This window comes from Nycticebus coucang, chromosome 8, assembly GCF_027406575.1.
Source record: "Nycticebus coucang isolate mNycCou1 chromosome 8, mNycCou1.pri, whole genome shotgun sequence".
Lineage (NCBI taxonomy): Eukaryota > Metazoa > Chordata > Mammalia > Primates > Lorisidae > Nycticebus > Nycticebus coucang.
Genome location: NC_069787.1, coordinates 113,603,022 through 113,614,281, shown reverse-complemented (window position 1 = coordinate 113,614,281; position 11,260 = coordinate 113,603,022).

Here is an 11,260-nt window from a genome sequence, read left to right as displayed (position 1 = left end):
CCAAACAAATATTTTAAATAAAACTTTGTTGATATATTTTTTGCATACGTAGTTGTTTTTTTTTTTTTTTTTTTAAACAAAAGGAAGTTAGTCAATTCAGGTGTATTCTGAACACTCTTTCAGTTAAATAAGGGCACATTTAACTTCTCTTTCCTTTCAAATCTCTTTAAAGGAACAAAAGCCTATAATACCCTGTAAAAAATTCTGTAGCAGAGTTGGAAACTAGAATTTGTACGTGTCAAAGAATTAAAGGAATGTTGTGGTCTGTTTTGTAAGGAAGATTGAATTGAGAGAGGAGACGAACAATGTACAATTTGCCTCGTGCAAAGGAAATAAGGTCACGGCAGAGGGACCCCCTTTCATGTTCAGCAGAACACCTCTAAAGGCCACTCCTCTCACTGCAAGGATCAACACCGGTAGAATTTCACCAACGCTAGTAGCTCTGAATGGTGAATGAGAACATTGGTATGGCAGGGGAGCTGCAGTAAAAACAAAGTCTATTTCACCTCTCAAAGGCCAAAATAATTCCCCAGATGCTGGATTCCACTGGTGCAGAGGCTCACCCTCTATCTTAAGCTTAGTACAGACAGCGTGCCAAGTCTGCATAGCTGGACTGAGGTGGCATTCCTCGTGAGTGGAAGGTCTTCCAGGCTGGTCATCACGTCCCACTGTGATGCCACCTAATAGAGGCTCAGAGGTACTGACAGTGTCTCTGTGTAACTACATGTTACTTTCTTTTTTTTTTTTTTTATTTGAGACAGCGTCTCACTCAATCACCCTGGGTAGAGTGCTGTCACAGCATAGCTCAGAGCACCGTCTCCTGCTTAAGGGATTCTCTTGCCTCAGCCTCCCAAGTAGCTGGGACTACAGGTGCCCACCACAGTGCTTGCTTTTTTTTTTTTTTGAGAGACGGGGTCTCACTCTTGCTCAGGCTGGCCTGGAACTCATAAGCTCAAGCCATCCGCCTGCCTCGGCCTCCTAGAGTGTTAGGATTACAGGTCTGAGCCCCTGCGCTTGACCGCATGTTACTTTCATTTCTTCTCTCTGTTCTATCTAGGATTCTGGATCTCCGGTTAAGCAAGTGACCTAAACAGTTCCTTTCTTCCTCAACTGTGCATGAAAGATTTGTGGAACCCATTCAAGTTAAATACGAGACAGATGTTTTCTCATGAAATATTTTATGTAAAGAATAATCATCAAATGTGAAAAAATAGAAATCAATGTTTAAAAATACCAGGAGTTACAAAAAGTTTTAATTTATAATCTCGGGATTGATGTTGCCTATTCACTTCTACTGGCTGGGTTGTGGCCGTGGATGGAAGCTCAGTGGATGCTGCTGACCAAGGAGTTAGGGTAGAAAGGAGGAGCTGGGCTGGCTGAAGGATGGAGCTGTGTTTCCAGACTTGAACAGGAAGTTCTGGGCATGTGATCATTGGGGAAAGAGGAGAACGGAGAGAGAGGGAGAGGAAAAGGTATGGGATGCCACTGCCGGACCTGAGCTCCTCTGGGGTGAAAGTTGGAGAGAGAGTGGGCAAGAGAGGAGCACGTAAGTGAAAGTGGAAACGAAGCTGGGAGAAGTGGGGGAAGAGCCCCAAGCACAAACAGGTAAATAGCCAGAAAATCCACATTAGGGCTCCTGGCATCTAGTTAGGTTAATTATTAAAGTTTTAACTAAGTTTGGTCTTTCAAAGAGCTACTGTAATGCAGTGGCTCACACCTGTAATCCGAGCACTCAGGGAGGCCGAGGCAGTGGATTGCTTGAGCTCACCAGTGTGAGAGCCTGAGCAAAAGCAAGACCCCCATCTCTACTAAAAATAGAACAAAAAGAAAAACTGAGGCAAGAGGATCGCTTGAGCCCAGGAGTTGGATGTTGCTGTGAGCTATGATGACACCATGGCACTCTACCCAGAGTGACAGCTTGAGACTCTCTAAATAAATAAATAAATATAAAAATGCCTGCAGGCACAGTTAAGTGCTCCTGGTGCTGTGAAGTACCAGAAAGTGCACAGAAGGTCCCACCATATCCTTCCCCACTCCGGCCCCTGTCCCTGCCTGCCATGCACTGGCTGCTGACTTTCCTAGGACAACATTCCTGCACCTGACCCTGTCACTTTCAAGCTCTGTGTTCCTCCCTTGCCTTAATTTCTCTCAGTTGTCAATAGTATAGCTCTACCTCAGAAGGTCAGTGTGACAACTCACTGATCTCATACAGATCCATGAACGTGAACAGGTTCCTGCAGTAGAACTAGAGGACGACAAGGGCTGCGTGTTGGTAAAGATCAGTGGTTCCCAAAACACAGGGAAGGGTGTCAAGCCAGAGTGGAAGATTTGGGCTAAATTGGACTTCTGTATTGTGAGTTCGAATGGCATACATAATGTATTCTGAGCCCTACGATGAATAATAATTCTCCCCTCAGAAGAGATAAGATGTCTCCACACAAGCTGGGAAATGAAGAGATGGTTCTCTCACTGGAGGGGGGAGTATTATCTTATCTGCAGAGGCATTGAAGTCTCATAGCTTCAAAAAGGGGCCAGCTGTTGAAAGAGAGGAGCAAATACCTGGTTCATGCAACCAGATGAAATATAAATGGATAATACAGGGTTTGAACTCAAGACTCTGAAAGTAAAAGTTGAGAGGTCCGTAGGATGAGAAGCAATAGAGTTAATCACAGAACTCTGAACTTACCCCTCCCCACACAAAGCATTCAAGTTAAACTTTAATCTGCTTTTAATATTTATATGGTAGAAAATGTTATATTTTGCCCAAAAGATAGCTTATAAATTTACCCCATTTGAGCATTGACCAGATTTGGAAAATTGATGGATGTTCTCTATAGCAAACATTCAAGTTAAACTTTAATCTACTTATACTGTTTATGTAGTAGAAAATGTTCTGTTTGTGCCAGTGATAACTTATAAATTTATGCAAGATTTGCTAAAGATGCTTGCCTAGTAACGGCAATTTGTTTCTGCCTATGGATTCTGGTTTTTCGATTCACATAGTAAGGATTTTTCTGTCTGGCCATGATAGGGAACAAACACTGGCCTATTCCTTCTTGCAATAGAAGTTTTTTTGAGAATTGGTTGCTGGGAAACATTTCAACTTCAATCAAGCATTGCCAATAGACTGAAGCCATTAACTTTACAGAGTAAATTAGATCTTAATCCGCTATGTATCCATTCGTGCGTCCATGAAAAAAAATCTTAAATGGGGTAATTTGTAAAGAACGTAAATCTACTTTAGTTTAAGAGGCTGAGAAGTCCAAGGCCAAGGCACCAGCAGATTGGTGTCTGGCAACGTCTGTGTTGTCCGCTTCCAAGATGGCACGTTGTCCCTGCACCCTCACATAGTGCAAGGCCGAAGAGCAAAAGAGGTAAATCTAGTGCCCTCCCATGGTAGAAGGAGAGGAAGATCAAAAGAGGTCTGGCTGGTTTCCCTGGGCCATTACACAGGCCATTAATCTCATTCATGAGAAGGGTGCCCTCATGACTCTGTCACCTTCTAAATGCCCCACATTTCTCCCAATTGGGGAGACACATAAAGCTTAGCAACTACTCAGTGTGGTTCTATTAAATCTTACTGCTAGGGCGGTGCCTGTGGCTCAACGGGGTAGGGCACCTGTCCCATATGCCAGAGGTGGCGGGTTCAAGCCCAGCCCTGGCCAAAAACCACAAAAAAAAAAAAATCTTACTGCTAAAACTCTCCAATATTGCTATTCACAAACAGAAAAGGATATTCTTGCAAAAATAATTTTTTTTTGTAGTCTATTTCATTTTCGTATGAAATAGATTCACTTGAGTCATCCCCATGCTTGTATTTATAGCTTTTGTTGTATTAGAATTGAGGGACGGCTGACATAAAAATATGACATTGATTTAAAGAGGCTTAAACATCAGTTATTTAATAAATACATTCGAAGGTGGTGCACTGGGCCAGTGGCTGTGCTAGGCATATTGGTTGAAATGAATAACAGAAGTTTTTTTCTGTAAGGTACTTCAGGCCAATTACACCTGTGGGAAGTTTTCTGATAGGGCACACTGTACTATAAAAAATAAGGAGTAGGGACACTTAATTCAGTTCCTAAGGGTCAGGAAATTAGGGGAAATGATGTTTAAACAAAGACAGGAAGTTTTCTGGGCAAAAAGAAGTGAGGAGAAGATTGTTTCAGGCAGAAGGAAGAACATAGGCGACAGTCACATCAGGAGCGGTGGAGGTTGCTGGACCTCGGTTTTGTGTTCGTGTGTACTCTGTGAGGGAGGAACAGGGAAGGGGATGGGGCAAGTGAAGAGGGTAGATCAGCCGTTGCCTTGTTAGCCACATTAAGAAGCTCAGGTTGGGGCGGTGCCTGTGGCTCAGTGAGCAGGGCCCCGGCCCCATATGCCGAGGGTGGCGGGTTCAAACCCAGCCCCGGCCAAACTGCAACAAAAAAATAGCCGGGCGTTGTGGCGGGCGCCTGTAGTCCCAGCTGCTCAGAGGCTGAGGCAAGAGAATCATTTGAGCCCACGAGTTTGAGGTTGCTGTGAGCCGTGTGACGCCACGGCACTCTACCGAGGGCGGTAAAGTGAGACTCTGTCTCTACAAAAAAAAAAAAGAAAAAAAATATATATATTAAAAAAAAAAGAAGCTCAGGTTGGATCCTGAAAGCAACAGTGGGGGATTTTCAGAAGGGGAGTAAAACTGGAGAGTTTTCAGAAAGGAACTGGAATGCCATCTGCTAAAGTGGCTGAATGTCTCCCACATCAGAATGGAAGGTGTGATATTTACAGTAGGGATGTTTACATTCCTTGAAAAAAAAAGGGAGTTTACACTATGTTTTTAATTAAGACTCTTTTAATAAGAACTCCTTCTTAAGAACTGCAAGAACCTCCCTTATCATAGCTCCATAAGCCTAAACTAAATTACAGTACCCAGAAAAATATATTTCTATAATTATCCATTCAGATTTATTTCCCATTTGTTGCTCAGATGAGGATTTAATGAAAAATTTAATTTTATCTCTTTTCTCTTCTTGAGCAATCTTTTTTTTGAGACAAAGTCTCAAGCTGTTGCCCTGGGTATTGCGCTGTGGTGTCATTGGTCACAGCAACCTCCAACTCAGGCTCAAATGATCCTCTTGCCTCAGTTTTTCTATTTTTAGTAGAGACAGAGGTCTTGATTTTTGCTCAGGTTGGTCTTGAACCCATGAGCTCAAGGAATTCACCCACCTTGGCCTCCCAGAGTGCTAGGATTACAGGCATGAGCCACTGTGCCCAACCTTCTTGAGCAATCTTGATTTCCTTTCTTATAAATGCAACAGGATGGCTTGTATCCCTGCCTTATCTCTGTTTTTCTTAGAGCTTTCAACCATTCCTAAAGGACCAGATCAAATGTCTTTTGCTCCAGTAGTGTTCACTCTCTCCGGCTCCAGAAAAATTTGATGATGGACTTCTCTGAAACTGCATTTTTTTTTTTTTTTCAGCACTGTGGCTTGACTAATAGTTTTCTAAGAGCTAGACCAGCCTCTTCAGCTACAGAAGTTCTTTTGTATATATGAAAAATGCTTTATAATGTTGGTCTTCCAACCTCATTACCAGAAACTAGGTATATGATAGATGGCCTAAAATTGTTGAATTATCTACCTTTCAAATTTACAAGGTTAATTGATTGATGCTACAAGTCCTGCAATTTCTCAAAATAATCAAAGCCCCTTTATTTGGGGATATTGGGATTGCAATTACTTGTTTAAGTAAAAATATCAGTAAAAGATGAAAAATCCCAGCCTGCGCAAGAGCAAGACCTGTCTCTACTGAAAATAGAAAAACTAGCTGGGCATTGTGGCAGGCCTCTCTAGACCCAGCTACTTGGGAGGCTGAGGTGAGAGGATTGCTTGAGCCCAAGACTTTGAGGTCACTGTGAGCTGGATGCCATGGCACTCTACCAAGGGTGACAAAATGAAACTCTGTCTCAAAGAAAAAAAAGATAGAAATCATTGTTTTTAAAAATATGTATACATTATTTAAAATAAATTAAGGATAAATTTTTTTATTATTATATCATTCATTCATACTAGTCTCTCTATGCAGGGCCAAGACCAAGTATGGGTCTGTTGTTCTGCCTTGTCTTTGCTGTGTAAAGACAAATAATTTATTTTTCTTTTCTTTTTTTTGGCCGGGGCTGAGTTTGAACTCTCCACCTCCGGCATATGGGGCTGGGTTTGAACCCTCCACCTCTGGCATATGGGGCCAGTGCCCTACTCCTTTGAGCCACAGGCCCCACCCTAATTTATTTTTCTTTAAATGGAGCCAGAACTCAAAGACAATTGAAAAGTTATCTTAGTGCAGAATACCAGATTTTTATTATTCTTCTCTTGTCTTTCATATTTGTCTCACCCTTGATTAACTCCGGAGCAGTCAACATTACTGACTGGACTTAATAAGCCTTTTTTTTTTTAACAGGATCTTGCTCTGTTGTCCGTGCAATGGGACCATCATAGCTCACTGTAACCTCAAACTCCTGGGCTCAAGCAATCCTCCTGCCTCAGATTCCTGAGCAGCTGGGACTAACAGGAATAAGAGTATACAGTATTTACATTGTCTCAAAGTAGCTCCCCACAAGATACTTATTAAAAGAATATAAATAGAGTAAAACAATAACTTCACATTTGCTGCAGGAGAAAATCCAGCTGAGCTGTCTACCATTATATGACCAAGAGAACTTCTCGTCCAGTTTCCAGTAGATGTTTTTCCTGTTCATTTGAGCCCTCACCTGCAAGGCATTTAACTCCATATTTCTACTATCGGTCTCTTCACATTCGTGTAGATATTCTGTAAGACAGTAGTTCTAAACCTTTCTAATGCCGCGACCCTCTAATACAGTTCCTGTGGGTCGCGACCCACAAGTTGAGAACCGCTGCTGTAAGAGGATATATATTTTCTCTACCATGTTGCTCACTTACTTTTGAGTCCATACCAGAATTACTAACATCCATATTTCTTCAGTCTTGCCTTCGGCAGGTTGAGCTGCTCTAACAATATACCATAGACTGGCTTACAGGCAGACATTTAATTCTCACAGTTCTGGAGACTGGGAGGGCAAAGATCAAGGTTCCAATATATTTGGTTTCTGGTGAGCCTCCCTTCCTGTCTTGCAGAGGGTCCCCTTCTGTCATCCTAGCGTGGCAAGGATGTGCAAGCTCTGATACCTCTTCTACTTCTTATAAAACATTCATTCTAGGGCGGTGCCTGTGGCTCAAGGAGTAGGGCGCTGGTACCATATGCTGGAGGTTTATATATATAAACCTATTTTTGGAGCGCCCTGCCTCCAAATACCATCGTGTTGAGGATTAGAGTATCAATATACACATCTGGGGAGAAAGGTCCCAAACACTTAGCCCATAACCCTCCACCTCTGGCCTCCTGTCAATCGTGTCCTTCTTGCATATAAAATGCATTTATTCTGTCCCAATAGTGCCAAAATTTTTAATTCATTCTATCGTAAACTCCCAACATATCACCTAAATTAGACATAAGTGGGACTCCGGATAGAATTCATCCAAAGGCAAAATCCTTTCCAGCTATGGGTCTATGAAACTATGAAACCAAATAAGTTATGTGCTTCCAAAACACAATGGTGTGATAGGAACAGAACAGACAAGTTAGATGGAAGAAGTGGGTGACTGTACCCAAGCAAGTTTAAAACTTACCAAAGCAAATACCATTAGATCTTAAAGCTTAAAAATAGTTCTTTTTGGTGGGATTACACCTGCGGTGCATCTTACAAGGGTACATGTGAAACTTAGTAAATGTAGAATGTAAATGTCTTAACACAATAACTAAGAAAATGCCAGGAAGGGGCGGCACCTGTGGCTCAGTCGGTAAGGCGCCGGCCTCATATACCGAGGGTGATGGGTTCAAACCTGGCCCCAGCCAAACTGCAACCAAAAAATAGCCGGGCGTTGTGGCAGGCGCCTGTAGTCCCAGCTACTCGGGAGGCTGAGGCAAGAGAATCACTTAAGCCCAGGAGTTGGAGGTTGCTGTGAGCTGTGTGAGGCCACGGCACTCTACGGAGGGCCATAAAGTGAGACTCTGTCTCTACAAAAAAAAAAAAAAAGAAAATGCCAGGAAGGCTATGTTAACCAGTGTGATGAAAATGTGTCAAACAGTCTATAAAACCAGTGTGTGGTTCCCCATGATCGCATTAATGTACACAGCTATGATTTAATAAAAAAATAAAAATAAAAAATAAATTTGAAGGGAGAAAAAAAGATAGTTCTTTTTTGGCTTGATATTCTGTCTTCCAAACCCACTGCGACAGCAGTTTCTCCTGCAAGGCTCTGTTACGCAGGAGTTGTGCTCTCAGGATTCTGTCCCGTGGGAGTCGTGCACCCAAGACTCAGCTGGGCCACTGTGTGGCCTCTCCAAGCCAAGGCCATAGCTGTCTCCTGCTGCTCCTCATCTAGATCAGAGTTAACAAGGCTGACTTGGTGATCTCTGAAATGCATTTTTTCCTTACTTTAAAGAACAGTGCACATCTGCAAACAATAGCGTCATGGTCTAATCCAGTAACCTGTGAATAGTCCTACAGCTTTTTTTCAATTCATGTAATTCCATGCCTTTAGTTCAAACTGCCAATTTTTTTGCTGGGGTCACTTATTAGGCCTGTGGTTCACACTCAGGTCCATCTGTTTATAAAATGGTTATTTGGCCCCACCATTAGTATTCCCTTTAGAACCAGAAACCTCATTTTTTGTAATTTGAATAGGCTGAAAATTTTCTAAATCTTTAATTTCCCTTCCTTCCTTCCTTCCTTCCTTCCTTCCTTCCTTCCTTCCTCCCTCCCTCCCTTCCTTCCTTCCTTCTTTCTTTCTTTCTTTCTTTCTTTCTTTCTGACAGAGTCTCACTATGTTGCCCTTAGTAGAGTGCTGTGGTGTCACACCTCACAGCAACCTCAAACTCTTAGGCTCAAGCGACTCTCTTGCCTCAACTTCCCATGTAGCTGGGACCACAGGAGCCCACCACAATGCCCGGCTCTTTGTTGTTGTTGTTGTTGTTGCAGCTGTCATTGTTGTTTAGCAGGCCTGGACTGGGTTTGAACCCACTACCCTTGGTGTATGTGGCCAGTGCCCTACCCACTGAGCTGCCCAAGTTCTTCTTTCTTTATGCTTAATAATTCCACTCAGCCACTTTGAACTCCTCATGCCTCTGAATCAGGAAGTTACTGTGTTGGTTGGGTGACTGATTTTAACTACCAAGAGGAAATTGGATTGCCACTCTACAGTGGAGATAAGCAAGAGAACATGGCGAGTACAGGAAATCCCTTAGCGCATCTCCCATTACGACCATGCACTGTGATCAGAGTCAGTGGAGACTGCAACAACCTGATCTCGGCAGGGCTACTAATGACTCAATCCCTTTGGAATGAAAGTTTGAGTCACACTGCCAGATAAAGAACCACAATTAGGTGTGGTGCTTGCAGAGGGCAGTGGGAACATGCAATAGGTAGTAAGAGAAAGTAGTTATAAAAAAAAATCCAGTTATATCCAAGTGGCCAATTATAAAACTGAGAACTGTTAAGTGTTACGAATATGTCTTCCTCATTTAGTTGGGAATGTTGCCTCTCGGTGCGTGTATCCCAAGGATCTTTGTTTTCTTCCCTGTCCTATCCCCAAATCAACAACAAAAGATGTATTGACTTTATACTGCAATATTTAAATACAGATTTGTTCCCTGTACATCATAGTATTGAAGTAATAAAATCAAGGGACAGAGGTAGTCTGGTAGGCTGCAGACCCAGGGAATAGCAATGCTGTAGTTTGAGTTTCAAGGACGTCTACTGGTAAAATTCTCCTTTTGGTGAAGGAAGTTAGCCCTTTTATATTAAGAGGTAGTGTGGTTTTGATGGTATACAAGATAGTAGTATTATGATAGACAGCAGTAAATATACTTTAAGGAAATGTATAGACTCGTAATGGTTACTTTTCTGTGTCAACTTGGCTAGATCACACTACATAGATGTTTGTTCAAACACAATTTTAGATATTTCGGCAAAGGTGTATTTTGAATGAAATTAACATTTGAATCAGTAGACTTTGCATAAAGCAGGTTACCTTCTGTGCTGAGTTTGGGTCTCCTCAAATCAATTCAAAAGCCTTAATATGACAAGGCTAACTTCTCTCAAAGAAAGAGAATTCTACCAGCAGACTATCTTCAGAATCAAACTACAGTATCAACTCTTTCCTACATCTCTAGCCTTCCAGAGAACCTCACAGATTTGAGGGCTTAACACTCTTAACAATATACCAGCCAATTCCTTAAATGATAGACAGATGATTGACAGATAGATAGTCAAAAGACAAAATTAGCCCCCCCACCAAAAAAAAGTTGTAGGTCTAATTGGCTTTTATTCATGATTCATGTATTGTGGCAGCAAAAATCCTACAAAATGACATGAGAGTTTCCATTGAGAAATGGCAGAGCAATGGCCTACCAAGTGGGAACAAGGAAATGGAACAGTAGAAAAATAACTGATTGCTTAACATCAGTTTACTTCAGGGTATTTTTTTGTAACTGTTAAAGCAGACGGGATTTCCTTGTTAGGTTGACTCAGGTAGATTGAAATTTCCTGTTTTTAGGAATGACTGGTCTATTTTGCTTTTTTTATATATTTTTTTCTGTTTTGGAGACAGAGTTTCACTTTGCCACCCTCAGTAGAGCATCTTGGTGTCATGGCTCACAGCAACCTCAAACACTTGGGCTCAAGCGATTCTCTTTCCTCAGCCTCCTAAATATCTGGGACTACAGGCGCCCGCCACAATGCCCAGCTAATTTTAGAGACAGGGTCTAGCTCTTGCTCAGGCTTGTCTCAAACCTGTGAGCTTAGGCAATTCACCGGTCTCGGCCTCTTAGAGCGCTAGGATTATAGGCATGAGCCATGATACCCAGCCTATTTTGCTTCTTAAACCAAAGTGGAGCCTTGTACAGGAGCTCATTTCAAAACAATGATAGTTCACAATTTTTTATCATATATATGTACTTTTGACCTATTAGTTCTATTTCTCTGGAGAACCTTAATGCACTAACTTTTCTCTATGTCAATAAGTGCAGTGAATATTTCTGGACATGCATCCTTATGCTCTTATCAAAGGTGTATTCTGTAGTTATCCCTAGGAGTAGAATTTTTGGTTCTAAGATTTTATACATTACTATTATGAAATATAGTAATACTGCTCTCTCAATCAGGGAGGAATTAAAAATGTATTGTCTTCCTTAGCAGAGGAATCAC